We start from the raw sequence: 20,817 nt of genomic DNA, 5'->3' as shown, positions 1-20,817 counted from the left end.
TCCCATGTTATATTGTTTAATAATTACTCTACAATGCATGATGTGATTTTCCTGGCTGGGCGATGAAGCGGGTTTTTGGAGGGAACTTTATACTTCAATTCACGCTAACTGTACAAAAGGCTCCTAGAAATAGTGTATTATTGTTGAGTGTTTATTTACATGAATCAGAACTTTGTTTGTATTGTTGTGCCTCCCCACTACGCGATTACGTATGACGATGTGTCGGGCGTGCATGCGCAGTTCAGTTCAGTAGAGAGCAGGTGGCTCCAGCGGTGCTGTAGCAGTCGGATTGATCACGTTGTACGTAGTTTCGTTTGACAGAGTTCATGACCACAAAGTAAGTCAGAAATGTTTATTGTTGCATTGTTTATGTGTATTTCCAACTTGTATGCTAGTTTCGATGGCTATATACGGAGTTTAGAAGTGAACCGCGGGACGCTACAGTTCTGTAACAGTCGCCATTACCAACTGGCTATTTTACTGTTCTTGGTGGCCACTAGAGGTCCCCATAGACCAGTAAAACATTTACGTGCATTCAAGTGAATTCTAAATGACTGTAGTAGGTCATTTTGAGCAGTATAAATATAATACCTATTGCGTGGGCAATGTTTTCTTTGTGTTTGTCCTTTATGGAGTTTCTAAGGCATATAAATACTTATTATGCCATTGTATAATTTGTGTGACATCTAAATATTGTGCATCCCCTTATTATTGTTATTCTGATATTTCAGACTCTGTTTCACCTGTTTCATCTACATCCATTTCACCTGTTGAAATCAACATCGATCAGAATACAGGAGAATGCGTTATGGTCGTTTGTTGATTCTTTACTGGTTATTCAGGAGATGAGGGTACAGGTGGAGACAATGAGGTCGAGACAAGCGGGTTGAAGCAACAGGTGAAATGGATGTAGATGAAACAGGTGAAACAGATGAAACAGAGTCTGAAATATCAGAATAACGCATTCTCCTGTATTCTGATCGATACACCATCATGTGTAGTGTATACACCTTCCATGAGCCAGCATAATAGCCTCCCCAATACTAACGTAGGAGTTAAAAGATCATTCACTTATGGTTGTCGTCAGTGGATGATGATTATTATCATCATCCACCTATGTAGGAAACGATGAGTAGCGAGAGCCAGTGTGGAGCGACACCTACTGGAGACGTGAGTGTAAAAAAAATCAATTTGTGAAGCAGACATTGACAGTTTAAAAATCTTATAAAACTCAATATGGATTTAATATTGGGAAGATGAAACATCTCAGTCAATGTGCATCATTTAAGACTAATTTAAATTGAGAGTAATGAACAGAAAGTGGAGATATTTACAGGAAAATAAATTGAAGGCAGGCAGCTACAACGCGTCGTCATACAAAAGCAATTTGATAATTAACATAACATTAAACTGCGCCCATTCACACGGTAAAACATGCAACGTTTCGAATTGGAATAAAACAGACAAATTACCCGACTACATCAAAACAATAAACATAACTTCCCCTCCCCCACCCCCACTGATGTGGAGCTGTCAGTCAGCTGGGCGAAAACTTGACACCACGGCGCTTCCTGAAAACAAATTTTTGTAATGCGGCACTTTACATTATCAGTAACGCTAACGGCGTTGTAACGATAGGAACAGTAATTAATTTGATTGCTCCGTTAGTGAAAAAGCAACGCAGTTTCTAACGCCGTTATATTTAAACTTCGTTATTCCCAACACTGCTCACAAGCACACTTAGGGACAATTGGGAGCGCCCAATTAACCTGCCGTGCATGTCTTTGGAATGTGGGAGGAGACCGGAGTACCCGGAGAAGACCCACGCGTGTACAACGTACATAAATGACGGAGATAAGACTGGTGGAGTAGATACTTCCGGTTAAACAAACGATAAATGTTTTTACTTTGACCTTGTCAGGGGGTGCACCGTTCCTGGAAGTACTGCAATACCAGGTCGATGCGTGGAGTGGACGGAGCAAGCCCCTATTCCATCTCCCTGTTGCAAAAATCAATTTAATATATGGTCCCCGAATAGAGGACGTATCAGATATTAAACTGATAAGAACAGATACTACACTTGATCTTAGCCAAAAGGCCGAGAAGCGATACCAACACAGTGAAAGGGGCGAGGTCTTAATTCCAGAGACTACAACCTTAAGTTACGGTTGCTCACATCGACTAATTATGTCACGTGCCAGAAACGTCAAACAACAACTATACACCGTTTTGAATGATAATGCGTCAACTGCGTTGTTTTTAACATGCGCATCGAACGTTTTGGAACATTGTTATTTCTGAAGGTGTAAAGTCAAAATTTTTCTTGTATGTTAACCACCTCGACCCAATAAACAGTAATAAAGTGCCAGAAGTCCAGCACAAAAACAACCGCCAATAGCTTTAGTATGTTATTATTATTATTTTTTTTAAAACAAGTTTATCAGGGGATAGCGCGAACGCAGTCCCCCACTACCACAAATTATGCAGTCGAGATTCCCACATTTGAGGAATTCGCAGGGGTCAGCACAACCGGAGTGCAATGGCTGAGCCTCACCCTGGGGGAACCACCTTCTTGATCATGGTATCTCCCCCTGCCAGGTAAGTATGAGTTGGATGCGACGCCAGCGCGATTGTCATTCACGCGCACACTATGTGAAGTGACGGTTTCCTAACACGTGAAATTGTGAACCACAATACACACGCATCGGAATACAAGGACGTTTCTGAAGAATAAAGTAAGTCCTCATCACTGTCTGTTGGTCGTAACAATTTGCCCAGCTAACAGCAGAAAGTCCCATGTTATATTGTTTAATAATTACTCTACAATGCATGATGTGATTTTCCTGGCTGGGCGATGAAGCGGGTTTTTGGAGGGAACTTTATACTTCAATTCACGCTAACTGTACAAAAGGCTACTAGAAATAGTGTATTATTGTTGAGTGTTTATTTACATGAATCAGAACTTTGTTTGTATTGTTGTGCCTCCCCATGGCATGTGACTACGCGATTACGTATGACGATGTGTCGGGCGTGCATGCGCAGTTCAGTTCAGTAGAGAGCAGTGTTGCCACAGTTACCTTGAAAAACTAACTTAGTTACTTTACTGATTACTTGGTTTTAAAAGTAACTAAATTGCGTTACTGATTACTTGATTTTAAAAGTAACTAAGTTAGATGAAAAGTTACTTTTTTAGTTACTTTCAGCAGCTGCCGATAACACCATCTCAACATAAAAATAATGCAGTAGAAACGGAGTTCCAAATACTTTATTGAAAGTGCATTTTTAACATGAAAATAAAGGTTTTTTTTTATGAAAAACAAAATAGGCAGTCTCTCTTGACTTCTTGTAACGTAAATACTTTTTATAAAACAAAAAATAAAAATCTCTCCAGGTTGAAAATGAAAATCCCCTAAATTCCTCTCTTGTTTGTTTGTTCCGCTATTCCAGTGTGTACACATGTATCAGTTTAAATATTTATTAGTAGTTATTGACAGTTATAATTGTTTTTTGGTTTGTTTGTTTTTTCTCTTCAAAATAAGGATCAGGAAAACAAAAGGTTGATAATTTAATGTTAAATATAAATATTTAACCTTTAGACAGACACCAACACAATTAAACAGAATATTTGCACATTGTGAAGTATTTCAGAAACATAAATTTAAGACATGAAATAAACCTACCGTCCAGCCAAAAGAAATATGAAGCCACCTTATGGAACAATAAATCTATCAAACACATTTTAACCACTTAATATATGCAAAAATATTTCCAAAAGTTCATTTCCCTTTTTAATTTACAATTTTTGTATTTAACAATTTTTTTTTCTTTTGTCATCACTTTCATTTTTGGTTAATGTATGACATCTTTTTTTGTTTTTTTAATCTGAGACACGATGATGACCACAGAATCACTACTGTTTATATTTTGTTTTTTGGGCTGTCGTAATCGCGGGCACGTCTCAGTTCTCCTATCTGCTGCTCATGCTAGTTGTAGACATTGACAGGGAGCCACAAACTGAGAAATGAGATACTTGCAGTGTGCTTTTAGCTTAGCTGGTGTGTTGGCTGTGGGACATACCTGTGTCGTTTGAATCCATGCATTGGATCGTCACGGGAGTTGTTCTTTTTGGCTCGCGCGCAGTACCAACGCCGGCCCGGGACATACAAGTGCACCGAGAGGACTCGATAGCCATGGGAAATACCGAGATGTACGGCACCGGCTTCTGCTAACTGTCTCCATTTGTATGTTGTCACTCGTTGCGCGCGCGCGCGCCGTGTCGCGAGCACGGAAACGCGGAAGTAGCTTGAATGGTGATGCTACTGAAATGTAAACAAAACAAGTAGAGCACGACGCAGAACTCTTGCTATTGTTATGAAAACCATAAAGCCTCACTCGCAACCGATACGGTCGTTTAGCTCCCCTTGACGAACGATGGTTCGGTCGAATCGTTTTTTTGTTCCACCCCTACTGAAAACGTAACTTGTCTGACGTCACTCCCCCTGGCGAGAGGGCGGAGACGACCTCATCCCATAATGCTTCACGGACCAGTTGAGGATGGAAATAAATTATTTTTTTTACCACTTTTATGGTCCATAATGCACACTTTTTTTGTTGTGTTGTGTGCCTGTTGGTTAATAAAACTAGTAGTAAAAGTATCATCACTTTTGTTTTGAATGTGCAAACCATTCATGACCAGACCATGGCTGAATTCAGTGTGGTGATCAATGACTTCTGCCTCATCTTCATAGTTAGCAGTAGTTGTTTGTGATTGTTACAACAGTGAGATAGTTTGCCTTCTTCATGAAAATGTGGAGTAACGCATTGATTCTCTGGACAGTAACTTTAGCATTGATTCTCTGGACAGTAACTTTAATCAGACTACTTTGTAGAATAAAGTAACGCGTTAGACTATTAGTTACTTTAGAAAGCAACTTTTTTGAGTAACGCGTTACTCAAAAAAGTTGCTAATAACTAGTTCTTCATAGTTCTCTGGACCATTTGTCAATTCTAAGTCGAGCTAACCCATGTAGAACGCCCGAATTCTGCCTTTATTTACATTTTACCGTGGCCGCCATTATCCACGCTGTCGTTTGTAGTCTCTTATGTGGTCTTTGGCGCGCCCTTGTGGATATTTCGTGTAAACACACTGCACCACAAGCAATAGTGTTCTGCCTTATTTAAGTGTACAAATAAGATTGTAAAATTCTTTTGTGCCATTGATATATTTTGTTATTACTTGAAACAATTGATATTGTTTAGTGCGATGCCTCAATGGACCTCATTGTATGTTTACATTTATTTGTTTGTTCTAGAAAACCACAACTTCACAACTTCATTACAATTTATCACCATCACGACATCAGACTTTAATACCATCAACAATCAACAAATCCATGTTCTGCCATCATTGTGATTTGTGAAGGTGTTCAGTCAGATTGTTCTTGTATGTTTTGTGCACGTGGTTCACCTCGACCCAATAGACGGTAATAAACTGAACTCACTCTCATTGCAAGTGTCAGAAGTCCAGCACCAAAATTAGCTTCCCTATTTTTTTTTTAAACAAATTTATCAGGGGATAGCGCGACCGCAGTCCCCCACTACCACAAATTATGCAGTCGAGATTCCCACATTTGGGGAATTCGCAGGGGTCAGCACAACCGGAGTGCAATGGCTGAGCCTCACCCTGGGGGAACCACCTTCTTGATCATGGTATCTCCCCCTGCCAGGTAAGTATGAGTTGGATACGACGCCAGCGCGATTGTCATTCACGCGCACACTATGTGAAGTGACGGTTTCCTAACACGTGAAATTGTGAACCACAATACACACGCATCGGAATACAAGGACGTTTCTGAAGAATCAAGTAAGTCCTCATCACTGTCTGTTGGTCGTAACAATTAGCCCAGCTAACAACAGAAAGTCCCATGTTATATTGTTTAATAATTACTCTACAATGCATGATGTGATTTTCCTGGCTGGGCGATGAAGCGGGTTTTTGGAGGGAACTTTATACTTCAATTCACGCTAACGTAGGAGTTAAAAGATCATTCACTTATGGTTGTCGTCAGTGGATGATGATAATAATCATCATCCACCTATGTAGGAAACGATGAGTCGCGAGAGCCAGTGTGGAGCGACACCTACTGGAGACGTGAGTGTAAAAAAAATCAATTTGTGAAGCAGACATTGACAGTTCAAAAATCTTATAAAACTCAATATGGATTTAATATTGGGAAGATGAAACATCTCAGTCAATGTGCATCATTTAAGACTAATTTAAATTGAGAGTAATGAACAGAAAGTGGAGATATTTACAGGAAAATAAATTGAAGGCAGGCAGCTACAACGCGTCGTCATACACAAGCAATTTGATAATTAACATAACATTAAACTGCGCCCATTCACACGGTAAAACATGCAACGTTTCGAATTGGAATAAAACAGACAAATTACCCGACTACATCAAAACAATAAACATAACTTCCCCTCCCCCACCCCCACTGATGTGGAGCTGTCTGTCAGCTGGGCGAAAGCTTGACACCGCGGCGCTTCCTGAAACCACATTTTTGTAATGCGGCACTTTACATTATCAGTAACGCTAACGGCGTTGTAACGATAGGAACAGTAATTAATGTGATTGCTCCGTTAGTGAAAAAGCAACACAGTTTCTAACGCCGTTATATTTAAACTTCGTTATTCCCAACACTGCTCACAAGCACACTTAGGGACAATTGGGAGCGCCCAATTAACCTGCCGTGCATGTCTTTGGAATGTGGGAGGAGACCGGAGTACCCGGAGAAGACCCGCGCGTGCACAACGTACATAAATGACGGAGATAAGACTGGTGGAGTAGATACTTCCGGTTAAACAAACGATAAATGTTTTTACTTTGACCTTGTCAGGGGGTGCACCTTTCCTGGAAGTACTGAAATACCAGGTCGATGCGTGGAGTGGAAGGAGCAAGCCCCTATTCCATCTCTCTGTTGCAAAAATCAGTTTAATATATATACCCCGAATAGAGGACGTATCAGATATTAAACTGATAAGAACAGATACTACACTTGATCTTAGCCAAAAGGCCGAGAAGCGATACCAACACAGTGAAAGGGGCGAGGTCTTAATTCCAGAGACTACAACCTTAAGTTACGGTTGCTCACATCGACTAATTATGTCACGTGCCAGAAACGTCAAACAACAACTATACACCATTTTGAATGATAATGCGTCAACTGCGTTATTTTTAACATGCGCATCTAACGTTTTGGAACATTGTTATTTCTGAAGGTGTAAAGACAAAATTTTTCTTGTATGTTAACCACCTCGACCCAATAAACAGTAATAAAGTGCCAGAAGTCCAGCACAAAAACAACCGCCAATAGCTTTAGTATGTTATTATTATTTTTTTAAACAAGTATATCAGGGGATAGCGCGAACGCAGTCCCCCACTACCACAAATTATGCAGTCGAGATTCCCACATTTGAGGAATTCGCAGGGGTCAACACAACCGGAGTGCAATGGCTGAGCCTCACCCTGGGCGAACCACCTTCTTGATCATGGTATCTCCCCCTGCCAGGTAAGTATGAGTTGGATATGACGCCAGCGCGATTGTCATTCACGCGCACACTATGTGAAGTGACGGTTTCCTAACACGTGAAATTGTGAACCACAATACACACGCATCGGAATACAAGGACGTTTCTGAAGAATAAAGTAAGTCCTCATCACTGTCTGTTGGTCGTAACAATATGCCCAGCTAACAGCAGAAAGTCCCATGTTATATTGTTTAATAATTACTCTACAATGCATGATGTGATTTTCCTGGCTGGGCGATGAAGCGGGTTTTTGGAGGGAACTTTATACTTCAATTCACGCTAACTGTACAAAAGGCTACTAGAAATAGTGTATTATTGTTGAGTGTTTATTTACATGAATCAGAACTTTGTTTGTATTGTTGTGCCTCCCCATGGCATGTGACTACGCGATTACGTATGACGATGTGTCGGGCGTGCATGCGCAGTTCAGTTCAGTAGAGAGCAGTGTTGCCACAGTTACCTTGAAAAACTAACTTAGTTACTTTACTGATTACTTGGTTTTAAAAGTAACTAAATTGCGTTACTGATTACTTGATTTTAAAAGTAACTAAGTTAGATGAAAAGTTACTTTTTTAGTTACTTTCAGCAGCTGCCGATAACACCATCTCAACATAAAAATAATGCAGTAGAAACGGAGTTCCAAATACTTTATTGAAAGTGCATTTTTAACATGAAAATAAAGTTTTTTTTTTAATGAAAAACAAAATAGGCAGTCTCTCTTGACTTCTTGTAACGTAAATACTTTTTATAAAACAAAAAATAAAAATCTCTCCAGGTTGAAAATGAAAATCCCCTAAATTCCTCTATTGTTTGTTTGTTCCGCTATTCCAGTGTGTACACATGTATCAGTTTAAATATTTATTAGTAGTTATTGACAGTTATAATTGTTTTTTGGTTTGTTTGTTTTTTCTCTTCAAAATAAGGATCAGGAAAACAAAAGGTTGATAATTTAATGTTAAATATAAATATTTAACCTTTAGACAGACACCAACACAATTAAACAGAATATTTGCACATTGTGAAGTATTTCAGAAACATAAATTTAAGACATGAAATAAACCTACCGTCCAGCCAAAAGAAATATGAAGCCACCTTATGGAACAATAAATCTATCAAACACATTTTAACCACTTAATATATGCAAAAATATTTCCAAAAGTTCATTTCCCTTTTTAATTTACAATTTTTGTATTTAACAATTTTTTTTTCTTTTGTCATCACTTTCATTTTTGGTTAATGTATGACATCTTTTTTTGTTTTTTTAATCTGAGACACGATGATGACCACAGAATCACTACTGTTTATATTTTGTTTTTTGGGCTGTCGTAATCGCGGGCACGTCTCAGTTCTCCTATCTGCTGCTCATGCTAGTTGTAGACATTGACAGGGAGCCACAAACTGAGAAATGAGATACTTGCAGTGTGCTTTTAGCTTAGCTGGTGTGTTGGCTGTGGGACATACCTGTGTCGTTTGAATCCATGAAAAATGAAAGTGAATTATAGAGGAATTTAGGGGATTTTCATTTTCAACCTGGAGAGATTTTTATTTTTTGTTTTATAAAAAGTATTTACGTTACAAGAAGTCAAGAGAGACTGCCTGTTTTGTTTTTCATTAAAAAAAACCCTTTATTTTCATGTTAAAAAATGCACTTTCAATAAAGTATTTGGAACTCCGTTTCTACTGCATTATTTTTATGTTGAGATGGTGTTATCGGCAGCTGCTGAAAGTAACTAAAAAAGTAACTTTTCATCTAACTTAGTTACTTTTAAAATCAAGTAATCAGTAACGCAATTTAGTTACTTTCAAAACCAAGTAATCAGTAAAGTAACTAAGTTAGTTTTTCAAGGTAACTGTGGCAACACTGCTCTCTACTGAACTGAACTGCGCATGCACGCCCGACACATCGTCATACGTAATCGCGTAGTCACATGCCATGGGGAGGCACAACAATACAAACAAAGTTCTGATTCATGTAAATAAACACTCAACAATAATACACTATTTCTAGTAGCCTTTTGTACAGTTAGCGTGAATTGAAGTATAAAGTTCCCTCCAAAAACCCGCTTCATCGCCCAGCCAGGAAAATCACATCATGCATTGTAGAGTAATTATTAAACAATATAACATGGGACTTTCTGCTGTTAGCTGGGCAAATTGTTACGACCAACAGACAGAATAAACAGAATAAAGTAAGTCCTCATGACTTACTTTATTCTTCAGAAACGTCCTTGTATTCCGATGCGTGTGTATTGTGGTTCACAATTTCACGTGTTAGGAAACCGTCACTTCACATAGTGTGCGCGTGAATGACAATCGCGCTGGCGTCGTATCCAACTCATACTTACCTGGCAGGGGGAGATACCATGATCAAGAAGGTGGTTCCCCCAGGGTGAGGCTCAGCCATTGCACTCCGGTTGTCCTGACCCCTGCGAATTCCTCAAATGTGGGAATCTCGACTGCATAATTTGTGGTAGTGGGGGACTGCGTTCGCGCTATCCCCTGATAAACTTGTTTAAAAAAAAATAATAACATTCTAAAGCTATTGGGGGTTGTTTTTGTGCTGGACTTCTGGCACTTTATTACTGTTTATTGGGTCGAGGTGGTTAACATACAAGAAAAATTTTGACTTTACACCTTCAGAAATAACAATCTTCCAAAACGTTCGATGCGCATGTTAAAAACAACGCAGTTGACGCATTATCATTCAAAACGGTGTATAGGTCGCTTGCACATGTCGTCACTTCCGCCTCGGATTTCTCGTAGTCGCCATGCTGGGTGGCCTCCATTTACGGAGCGATTCGGTCTAACACGTATCTATCACGTTTGTTGTCTGCGTTTAAAATGGTACATTGTTGCTGCATCGTTGGCTGTTCGAACAAAGCCAAGGGGGAAAATGGTCGGTCTTTTTTCCGAATTCCGAAAATAATTAGGAACCAGGGCCTGGAGACAGAGGAGTGCGGACTCGGGAGGGAAGTCGTTACTTTGGGCTCGTGTGTGCAGCCATCACTTTGTGAGCGGTAAGCTTGTTTACCTTTATTTAATGCATGAGGATTAATAACGTTTCGACCGCCCATATATGGGCAAGTTGCTTATGTTTTGGATTCATGAGCAAGCAAGTTCGGTAGTACAAGCTGGCTAGCGGACGTTAGCCGAAAGCTAACATCGAACATTTTCACCCAAGTAGTGCCAGTGCAAAGTGTTTACTGCTGAAATTGGATTGATTAGTCTTGGGCTTTTAATGCCGATAACATGTTTTTTGGTGGCAAAATGTAAACTTGGAAAAAAAAGAGACAGAAGGGGCTGATGCAAGAAAACAGACCCCCGGGGGTGATGCAAGAAAACAGACCCCCGGTAGCCTACACATTTTTTTTTTTTATTTATTTAACCAGGATAGTCCCGTTGAGATTAAGAACCTCTTTTTCAAGGGAGTCCTGGCCAAGAGGCAGCAAAACAGTTTTCATTACAGTTACAAATAAAAGTTTCACTTACAATCACATAAAAATTATATAAAACAGTTACAAATCAATGAGGCCGTCTCAAGTGCTCTTAATCTGGATCTAAAATCGTTCAATGAAACAAGTTCCGTTAGTTTCCAGTCCTTTTGCAACATGTTCCATGCAGAAGGGGCAGAGAAAACAAAAGCCTTTTTCCCCAGCTCAGTGCGGGCAAATGGAACAGAGAGCAACAAAAGATCATTGGAACGCAAAGCATAAGAATCAACACTTTTCAATGTGATTAAATTACAAATATAAGAGGGCAGCAGTCCAAGCATAGCCTTGTAAATACAAATGTACCAGTGAGTCAACCTCCTGGTGGACAAAGGAGGCCATCCCACTCGAGAGTACAGTTCACAGTGATGGGTCAAGGCTCTACAATTTGTAACAAACCTCAAAGCAGCATGATATACAGAGTCAATCTTACTCAAACACTGAGCTGAAGCATTCATATACAACACATCCCCATAATCTAAAACAGATAAAAAAGTTGCAGTGACAAGACGCTTTTTGACCTCAAAAGAAAAACAACATTTATTCCGAAATAAGAAACCCAGTTTTAGTTTGAGTTTCTTCACGAGGTTCTCAACATGGGGTTTAAAAGTCAAAGTGTCGTCAAGCAAAATACCAAGATACTTATATGTATGAACCACCTCTATTTCATTTCCCTCCAGAGTGGACACTTTGGGGGGAAATTGTGGGCTTTTCCTGGAATTTGAAAACAACATCAGTTTAGTTTTGTCCGCATTAAGGACTAGTTTTAGTTGCAGAAGTGTGTGCTGCACAACATTAAAAGCTTTCTGCAACGAAGCAACAGCAGCAGCTGAGCATGAGCCAAAGGAGTAAATTATTGTGTCATCAGCATAAAAATGCATATTGGCGTCCAACACGCTTTGTCCCAGATCATTAATGTACATAATGAACAGGAGGGGTCCGAGCACAGAGCCCTGCGGCACCCCTTTGTGAACACTCAAGAATTCAGAACATAAACCATCATGTTTAATACATTGGGTCCTGTCACTCAAATAATTTGTGAACCACGAGACTACATCATCTGACAGACCAAGACTGATGAGCCTTTGCTTTAAAACTGTGTGGTCCACAGTGTCAAATGCCTTTGACAGATCAATAAAAAGTGCAGCACAGTATTGCTTTTTATCAAGAGCAACAAGTATATCATTAACCACTTTTGTAGCAGCAGTCATTGTGCTGTGCTTTTTCCTAAAGCCTGATTGCAAATTTGAGAGCAGTTCATTTGAGTAGAGAAACTCTTTAAGTTGATCACACACAAGAGATTCAAAAATTTTAGATAAGACACACAAGTTTGATATTGGTCTGTAGTTTGTTAAAACAGCTGGGTCACCTCCTTTTAAGAGAGGAACCACAAAAGCTGACTTCCATACTGCAGGGATTACTTTGTTTTCAATTGATCGATTAAAAAGTACTGTAAGAGGCATTGCAATAAAATCAGCAGCCATTTTCAAAAAGTAAGGCTCTATCAAATCTGGTCCTGGAGGTTTTCGGTGATTCAGAATTTTGAGAGCCTTATGAACTTGCTGTACAGTAAAAGGTACAAATCTAAAATGTTCTCCAGAAAACATTTGAGAATTTGTGCAGTGAGGCAAAGAGGCAGCTCCTGTGGAGTCAAACAAAGAACCAGATGACACAAAATGCTTATTAAAGCAGTTTAAGATCTCAGTTCTGTCATAAACTGGAATTGAATCCTTCAAAACAAAAGTAGGAAGAACTTGAGGGCCTTTGTTCACAGAAAAACCCTTGATCACTTTCCAAAATTTTTGTGGATTATTGAGGCTCTCAGAGGTAACAGCTAAGTAGTATTCAGACTTAGCCTTTTTAATAAAAGAAGTACATTTATTTCTCAGTTGTTTAAAAATAGACCAATCACGAACAGAATTACTTTTCCTGGCTTTGGCCCATGCCACATTACGCTGATGAATGACATCAGACAACTCTGGAGAGAACCAGGGGTTTTCTTGCCCCTTTACTCTGAATTTCCTTATGGGGGCATGTTTATTTACAATTTTTTCAAAATTTTCTTTAAAAAATGTCCAAGCTAACTCGACATCTGGCAACAGATTTATATGTTCCCAATTAACAAAGGACAAATCATGATGATAGGCTTGTTCATTAAAATTCTTTAAGTTCCGCTTAAAAATAATACGTGGTTTAGATTTGGGGATTTTTGTATCCCTGCACGCTGCAACAACACAATGATCACTCAGGTCATTACAAAAAACACCCACAGATGAAAATTTATGTGGAGCGTTTGTAAGAATTAAATCAATCAAGGTAGACTTCTCAGGACTTTTAATGTTTGGCCGAGTTGGATGATTGATCAACTGGCTTATATTAACAGAGTCACAGAAAGATTTAAATTCTTCAGAAGAAGTGTTTAACCAATCCCAATTCATGTCTCCTGCCATTAAAAGCTCATTGTAGTTTAATTTAGATAAAAGATATTTTAAAGATGATAATGTCTCCTTGGTGGCAGATGGAGGTCTATAACAACCAACAACAGTTATAGAAAGGGATTTGGCTATTACCAAATTCAAGGCCAGAAACTCCATCTGCTTAGGAATTGACTTAGACAAGACAACTAAAACATCAAATCTTGATTTAACATAGATGGCTACACCACCACCTTTTTTAGGCCTGTCAGTACGATAGACATTGTAGTCATTTATGTTGATGTCATCATCTGTGATGCGTCTTGTCAGCCACGTTTCAGAGATGATCGCAATGTCTGCATCTGTTGATCTAATCCAGATTTTGACTGTATCCATTTTAGGTAGTAAACTACGCACGTTAAGATGAACAATTCACATCATGCTAAAGAACTTATTCACGGCCACCCTACTGCGGTAAAATAACCAGTCTTTCCATATTTTATTTGTTTATATATTTGTTTATTTTAACAGGTCGTCCTGCGCCCGTTTTTCTGTCCAATCATCCCGACTGGGCTCCAACATTAAAGTTGGGTCCCAAGTTACAACGTCTATGTCTCAGCCCAGTCGGTGCCAAGATATGAACGTGCACAGGAGAGACAAGCAAAGAAAAGACGACTCGAAGTGGCAGAGATTGTTGCAGTTATGCAGCCAGATGGCTCCAGTAACCTGTACCCTCAAGTACTGCTGACATCATTGACTCTGGTATGCCACTCAGAATTCATTACATGATATATTGTATGCATGAGTGAATGTATGTGTTTATGTTTGTGTGTGTACACGCACCTTATATTTTAGAGACATTTGGAAGTGTTTATAGAAATAAGTATTTGCCTGTAGCAATGTTCATACATTAAAAAATGCAACAAAATGTGTACATTTCTTTTACACTGACAAAAAAACTATACTACTGTACTATATTAAACCTTTTACTGGTACCGTATTTTTTTGTGATCTTTTTTTTTTTTTTTTATTATTTCTTTAGGGATCTCATGCCACACCGACTTGATTGCCAATGACATGATGGAAACGAAGGCGAGCATCAAAGCATTGGAGGAGGACAACATGCGACTGTTTGTTTGGCGCTAATAAAGGCAGCGATTATACAAATTCTATTGTTGGGTTTGTTTACAAAGCTATACATAAGACAAATGACAGGATTTGACTCAATGTGCAATATGGTCCCTCTTAAAGTAATGGCATAAATCTCTATTATTTCTAAAAGTACAAAAAATGAAGTGAATAATGATTAGATGTAGTAATTTCAGGGATAAAATTGAACTGTTAATTAATGTATTTATTTTAGCACAGGTGCCTACCATCCTGATGACGGTATGATGTAATGTTAATGGGGTACGCAATGACTTTCATTATACTATGTACAGAGGAAAAAGTTGCTCTCTTTTAAATTTGTTTAATGTAAGACAAGTACCAGTACTGTGTTACAGTTTTCCCAATAATCCTTGTTTCACACTTGTCACAAAACCACTGTCCTTTTGGCAGTCTAGATTGGCACACTTCAAGTGATATCATTTAATTTTACAATCTGCTGCAGCACAAAAAACTACTTTATTCCGCATCTTTGAAGTACATGAGCAAGTGGTAGGTGACAGCGGCTGAGCAGGAACACTGGAAGTCCACTGCTGATCTAGTAAATGCTCTCCCGAGCAGTTCAGGTAAGGAGGGGACTTTGGGGAAAAAAAAAACTCTGGCTTTTCCAGCTGGCCAAAACGAGCGATCTGGGTGGACTCGCTCAATCACACTTTGTCCACACCACAAAGTCGCAGAAGTCCCGTCCAGTTAAACTCATCTGTGCCTGAATCTGAAAATATGAAACATAGAATTAAATAAGAAACTACAAAAAGTAAAGCCATACATACCTGGTAATAGTATTGGTGTTGTCGTGGCAAGTGATGGGAATTGTTGCCATCCGGCACCAGACAGAAATTGGGTGTTGTGACAGCCTCCTTAACAGTGAGATCATAAGAAAAGCTGTCAGTATGCTCAGTAGTTACCATGAACACGTTTTAATGTACTGGAAACTGAAACTAAAAATACGTCCTCTGAGAGTGGTTAACCATAACCATTTAGAATAAGTTGATTAAGTAACATGTAACTAGTGAAAGGGTAGCATTAAATTTAATTAAGCCACGGGGAGGCTGTGCATAGTTACTTTTTATTCTTATACGCTCTGCCATATTTGCCTGTTATAAAATGATTAGAAAAACCACATCAGGTAAACCCAGCTGTGCATGTAAACACAATGATAACAGGAAGCCTGAGAACAAATCAACATTTTTGTGTGCAGAATTACCAACACCATGTGGTTTACTTACGTGCAACAGCAACAGTTTCTTCTGATGCGATGTTAAAGTTTACACTCTGTATCCACACGCTTACAAAATAATTGTAAGCCTCCAGGGATTTGTTGGCGTGTTATGGAGCATGTTGTCAACACGAGGTAGTGAAAAATGTCCAGAGAAGTCACATTTGGCCAGCAAGCTTTCTCCGTCAAAAAAAAAAATCACCCTTGGTCAGGACGTAATTAGGATCAATCCCACCACACAGAGACACCTTCTGCCTGTATCGTTGCTTTTGATCTTCCGGTAAATCGTGAAAATACTGCGTAAATGACATCAGGTTGATAAGCTCTACCGTGTAACTCACGAGTGTACCTTGTGAACCGGCGGACACCCAAGATGGCGCCCGAAGAAAAAACTCCCATGATGCATTACGATGTGCAAGCGACCTATAGTTGTTGTTTGACGTTTCTGGCACGTGACATAATTAGTCGATGTGAGCAACCGTAACTTAAAGGAACACTTTACTTATTGATCCATTTTTAGCAGCAAAAAGTTGCTACTTTTTCAATAATTAATTTGGTGACGTGATTATTTTTTTATGTACATTTAATAACTTTTAAACCGATGTTAAAATGAATCGAACGCCGGCATGTTTGTTACACGTGACTAAATAACCCGGATGTTTACGTCACTAGTGTGTAAACGCTACACTATGGAAGCACTATGCAACGCAGCCGTGCATCTAGCGTCAAACCCGGAAGGATTAAACCTTATCGCTTCGATCCTACACGAGAAAATAACCCTACTGAAGGAAAGTCTGCCTTGGATGTGAAAGTTGTGGCGCCAGATGGTCTTTTCGGGCACAAAATAAACTTTAACGAACGAGTGAATCAGGCGGGGGGTGGTGCGGGAGCTGCACAGGAATGGACAATCCGCTAATGAATGTGTGCTGTCTGGAAATGAAAGAACTCGAGGATCGGTTCCTTGCGGACAATCTCAACTGCCAATATCCAACAGGTAAAGTGACACACAGCACGAGCAATGCAAAACGTTTGGAACTGACGAACTATTTCAGGAAAAAGAAAAAATAGTAAAATTAAATGTATCATCGTTACAGCGCCCAACCTCCCCTAGCTGTTTTTTTTTCTTTTCTTTTTTTGCGTAGCGTCCCGATGATGTAAACGAAAGCTTGCAAGAAGGTTGTGTATTAACCGTGTTTATTTATAGACAGAATGAAGTAAGGAAATGCGAGACGCCGTCACCTAGGCTGGTTATCAATGGTTTGGATCCGAACGAAATGCAAATGAAAGTGGAAGGCACCACAGGAAGAACAGCGGGACAGAACACAAATGTAGTACGTCGCACATGACACATGATAATGACACTAATCCACATTCTATAATTTTTTTGTTAAAATAAGATTATGAACATGGTCAGTTTGTTTAGTATAAACAACTTACGAGCTAATAAAACATAACGTCCTCGTCCCCGTACTTGACGATGTTCACACTCAAATGAATTATGAAATAAAACAGTCCATGCAGTATAATAACGAAGGCTCCGTGTTGCTAGCAGTTGCGGAAGTAGCCGCCAGAGATCCTCCATCGGCTTGATTATTTCCCACGTCTGGTTCTTTAAAGATACTCGGTACTGCGTTGGGCTTTAGTATTAGGCGTGTGGCGTACCCCATCTCAAATTGTAACATATTTTCTTAGTCCTCATGCCTGAAATGTTCGCTGCGCGCACGCCTGCTTGTCCTTCGGGAGGTTGACAGCACTTAGCAAACAAACCATTGTCTACTCAAGTCGTTTTTTTTGGGGTTTTTTTGTTTTTGTTTTTTTTTAGGGGGGTCTCGCGGGTTTTTCCTTGCCGACGCCTTGCAAAATTTTGCAATACACAAAGGCATAAGTGACAGTTTGTGTCCTCTTCGTTGTTATGTCTGCGTGAACTACTGTTCGCCAAGCGAGTATACACACTTGTTACGTCACCACTCGGGGGCGTTCCAACACGGAAGTACTTCTATGTTGAAGAAAAGTTAAATAAATCAATATAAGGGTGTATTCTTCAGCTCTTATGCATTTTTCGTAGCTAAACTAACTATTTACTGCCGATCAAGCCATACATGTAAAATTAAAGGAGCCTTCCTTTAAGGTTGTAGTCTCTGGAATTAAGACCTCGCCCCTTTGTGTTGGTATCGCTTCTCGGCCTTTTGGCTAAGATCAAGTGTAGTATCTGTTCTTATCAGTTTAATATCTGATACGTCCTCTATTCGGGGACCATATATTAAATTGATTTTTGCAACAGGGAGATGGAATAGGGGCTTGCTCCGTCCACTCCACGCATCGACCTGGTATTGCAGTACTTCCAGGAACGGTGCACCCCCTGACAAGGTCAAAGTAAAAACATTTATCGTTTGTTTAACCGGAAGTATCTACTCCACCAGTCTTATCTCCGTCATTTATGTACGTTGTGCACGCGTGGGTCTTCTCCGGGTACTCCGGTCTCCTCCCACATTCCAAAGACATGCACGGCAGGTTAATTGGGCGCTCCCAATTGTCCCTAAGTGTGCTTGTGAGCAGTGTTGGGAATAACGAAGTTTAAATATAACGGCGTTAGAAACTGCGTTGCTTTTTCACTAACGGAGCAATCACATTAATTACTGTTCCTATCGTTACAACGCCGTTAGCGTTACTGATAATGTAAAGTGCCGCATTACAAAAATATGGTTTCAGGAAGCGCCACGGTGTCAAGCTTTCGCCCAGCTGACAGACATCAGTGGGGGTGGGGGAGGGGAAGTTATGTTTATTGTTTTGATGTAGTCGGGTAATTTGTCTGTTTTATTCCAATTCGAAACGTTGCATGTTTTACCGTGTGAATGGGCGCAGTTTAATGTTATGTTAATTATCAAATTGCTTGTGTATGACGACGCGTTGTAGCTGCCTGCCTTCAATTTATTTTCCTGTAAATATCTCCACTTTCTGTTCATTACTCTCAATTTAAATTAGTCTTAAATGATGCACATTGACTGAGATGTTTCATCTTCCCAATATTAAATCCATATTGAGTTTTATAAGATTTTTGAACTGTCAATGTCTGCTTCACAAATTGATTTTTTTTACACTCACGTCTCCAGTAGGTGTCGCTCCACACTGGCTCTCGCGACTCATCGTTTCCTACATAGGTGGATGATGATTATTATCATCATCCACTGACGACAACCATAAGTGAATGATCTTTTAACTCCTACGTTAGCGTGAATTGAAGTATAAAGTTCCCTCCAAAAACCCGCTTCATCGCTCAGCCAGGAAAATCACATCATGCATTGTAGAGTAATTATTAAACAATATAACATGGGACTTTCTGTTGTTAGCTGGGCTAATTGTTACGACCAACAGACAGTGATGAGGACTTACTTTATTCTTCAGAAACGTCCTTGTATTCCGATGCGTGTGTATTGTGGTTCACAATTTCACGTGTTAGGAAACCGTCACTTCACATAGTGTGCGCGTGAATGACAATCGCGCTGGCGTCATATCCAACTCATACTTACCTGGCAGGGGGAGATACCATGATCAAGAAGGTGGTTCCCCCAGGGTGAGGCTCAGCCATTGCACTCCGGTTGTGCTGACCCCTGCGAATTCCCCAAATGTGGGAATCTCGACTGCATAATTTGTGGTAGTGGGGGACTGCGTTCGCGCTATCCCCTGATAAATTTGTTTAAAAAAAAAATAGGGAAGCTTGCACTTGCAATGAGAGTGAGTTCAGTTTATTACCGTCTATTGGGTCGAGGTGAACCACGTGCACAAAACATACAAGAACAATCTGACTGAACACCTTCACAAATCACAATGATGGCAGAACATGGATTTGTTGATTGTTGATGGTATTAAAGTCTGATGTCGTGATGGTGATAAATTGTAATGAAGTTGTGAAGTTGTGGTTTTCTAGAACAAACAAATAAATGTAAACATACAATGAGGTCCATTGAGGCATCGCACTAAACAATATCAATTGTTTCAAGTAATAACAAAATATATCAATGGCACAAAAGAATTTTACAATCTTATTTGTACACTTAAATAAGGCAGAACACTATTGCTTGTGGTGCAGTGTGTTTACACGAAATATCCACAAGGGCGCGCCAAAGACCACATAAGAGACTACAAACGACAGCGTGGATAATGGCGGCCACGGTAAAATGTAAATAAAGGCAGAATTCGGGCGTTCTACATGGGTTAGCTCGACTTAGAATTGACAAATGGTCCAGAGAACTATGAAGAACTAGTTATTATACTTACAGCGTCAATTACGCACAACAAGCGAGTTAACATGGAAGTCTGATACGGTCGTCTAACTCTGGCTGCTCCTTCCGCGTACTGAACACTGGGATCAGAATGCGCATGTCAATTGGTGCAGGAAGAATGTAACCGATAAGTCTCTTAAAGGGCGCATTATTGTTTGACATTTCTGACACGTGACATTATAATTAGGCGATATGAGCAACCGTAACTTAAGGTTGTAGTCTCTGGAATTAAGACCTCGCCCCTTTGACTGTGTTGGTATGGCTTCTCGACCTTTTGGCTAAGATCAAGTGTAGTATCTGTTCATATCAGTTTAATATCTGATACGTCTCCTATCCGGGGACAATTTATTAAATTGTTTTTTGGAACATGAAGATGGAATAGGGGTTTTCTCCGTCCACTCCACGCATCGATCTGATATTGCAGTATTTCCAGGAACGGTGCACCTCATGACAAGGTGAAAGTAAAGGTATTTATCATTTACTTATCTATTCTACCAATTACGATCCCCGTCATTTCACTGCGGTCAAGCCAGCCGCCACTCGAAAAGACGAAGTCAAGCCAGCCGCCCCAACGATTGTTAATACTGTGCATTACGGTAACATGCCGCCGTGCCCCTGCGCTGGCCACCTTCAAAATAAAAGCTGCTCAACACCTGGTT

General features: G+C 39.8%; 1 long non-coding RNA gene and 9 other non-coding genes across 10 annotated transcripts; 5 read left to right on the top strand and 5 right to left on the bottom strand.

Moving 5' to 3' along the window:
• The first annotated feature begins 48 nt into the window (after positions 1–48).
• LOC144007845 (uncharacterized) lies at positions 49–14,770 on the top strand. Its single transcript, XR_013280396.1, has 3 exons — positions 49–337; positions 14,027–14,257; positions 14,538–14,770. It is a non-coding gene; the product is annotated as an uncharacterized LOC144007845 (long non-coding RNA).
• Positions 1,920–2,110, bottom strand: LOC144008265 (U2 spliceosomal RNA). Its single transcript, XR_013280776.1, has one exon. It is a non-coding gene; the product is annotated as a U2 spliceosomal RNA (small nuclear RNA).
• LOC144008229 (U1 spliceosomal RNA) lies at positions 2,442–2,606 on the bottom strand. Its single transcript, XR_013280744.1, has one exon. It is a non-coding gene; the product is annotated as a U1 spliceosomal RNA (small nuclear RNA).
• On the bottom strand, positions 5,570–5,734 carry LOC144008230 (U1 spliceosomal RNA). Its single transcript, XR_013280745.1, has one exon. It is a non-coding gene; the product is annotated as a U1 spliceosomal RNA (small nuclear RNA).
• On the bottom strand, positions 6,901–7,091 carry LOC144008190 (U2 spliceosomal RNA). Its single transcript, XR_013280713.1, has one exon. It is a non-coding gene; the product is annotated as a U2 spliceosomal RNA (small nuclear RNA).
• On the bottom strand, positions 7,418–7,582 carry LOC144008236 (U1 spliceosomal RNA). The gene has a single exon (XR_013280751.1). It is a non-coding gene; the product is annotated as a U1 spliceosomal RNA (small nuclear RNA).
• On the top strand, positions 9,931–10,095 carry LOC144008249 (U1 spliceosomal RNA). Its single transcript, XR_013280762.1, has one exon. It is a non-coding gene; the product is annotated as a U1 spliceosomal RNA (small nuclear RNA).
• A 3,278-nt stretch (positions 14,771–18,048) lies between the features above and the next one.
• On the top strand, positions 18,049–18,239 carry LOC144008264 (U2 spliceosomal RNA). Its single transcript, XR_013280775.1, has one exon. It is a non-coding gene; the product is annotated as a U2 spliceosomal RNA (small nuclear RNA).
• A 1,158-nt stretch (positions 18,240–19,397) lies between these two features.
• On the top strand, positions 19,398–19,562 carry LOC144008247 (U1 spliceosomal RNA). The gene has a single exon (XR_013280761.1). It is a non-coding gene; the product is annotated as a U1 spliceosomal RNA (small nuclear RNA).
• An 854-nt stretch (positions 19,563–20,416) lies between these two features.
• LOC144008198 (U2 spliceosomal RNA) lies at positions 20,417–20,607 on the top strand. The gene has a single exon (XR_013280720.1). It is a non-coding gene; the product is annotated as a U2 spliceosomal RNA (small nuclear RNA).
• The last annotated feature ends 210 nt before the right edge of the window (positions 20,608–20,817 follow it).

This window comes from Festucalex cinctus, chromosome 19, assembly GCF_051991245.1.
Source record: "Festucalex cinctus isolate MCC-2025b chromosome 19, RoL_Fcin_1.0, whole genome shotgun sequence".
NCBI lineage: Eukaryota > Metazoa > Chordata > Actinopteri > Syngnathiformes > Syngnathidae > Festucalex > Festucalex cinctus.
This window is presented reverse-complemented; position numbering and strand designations above follow the sequence as displayed.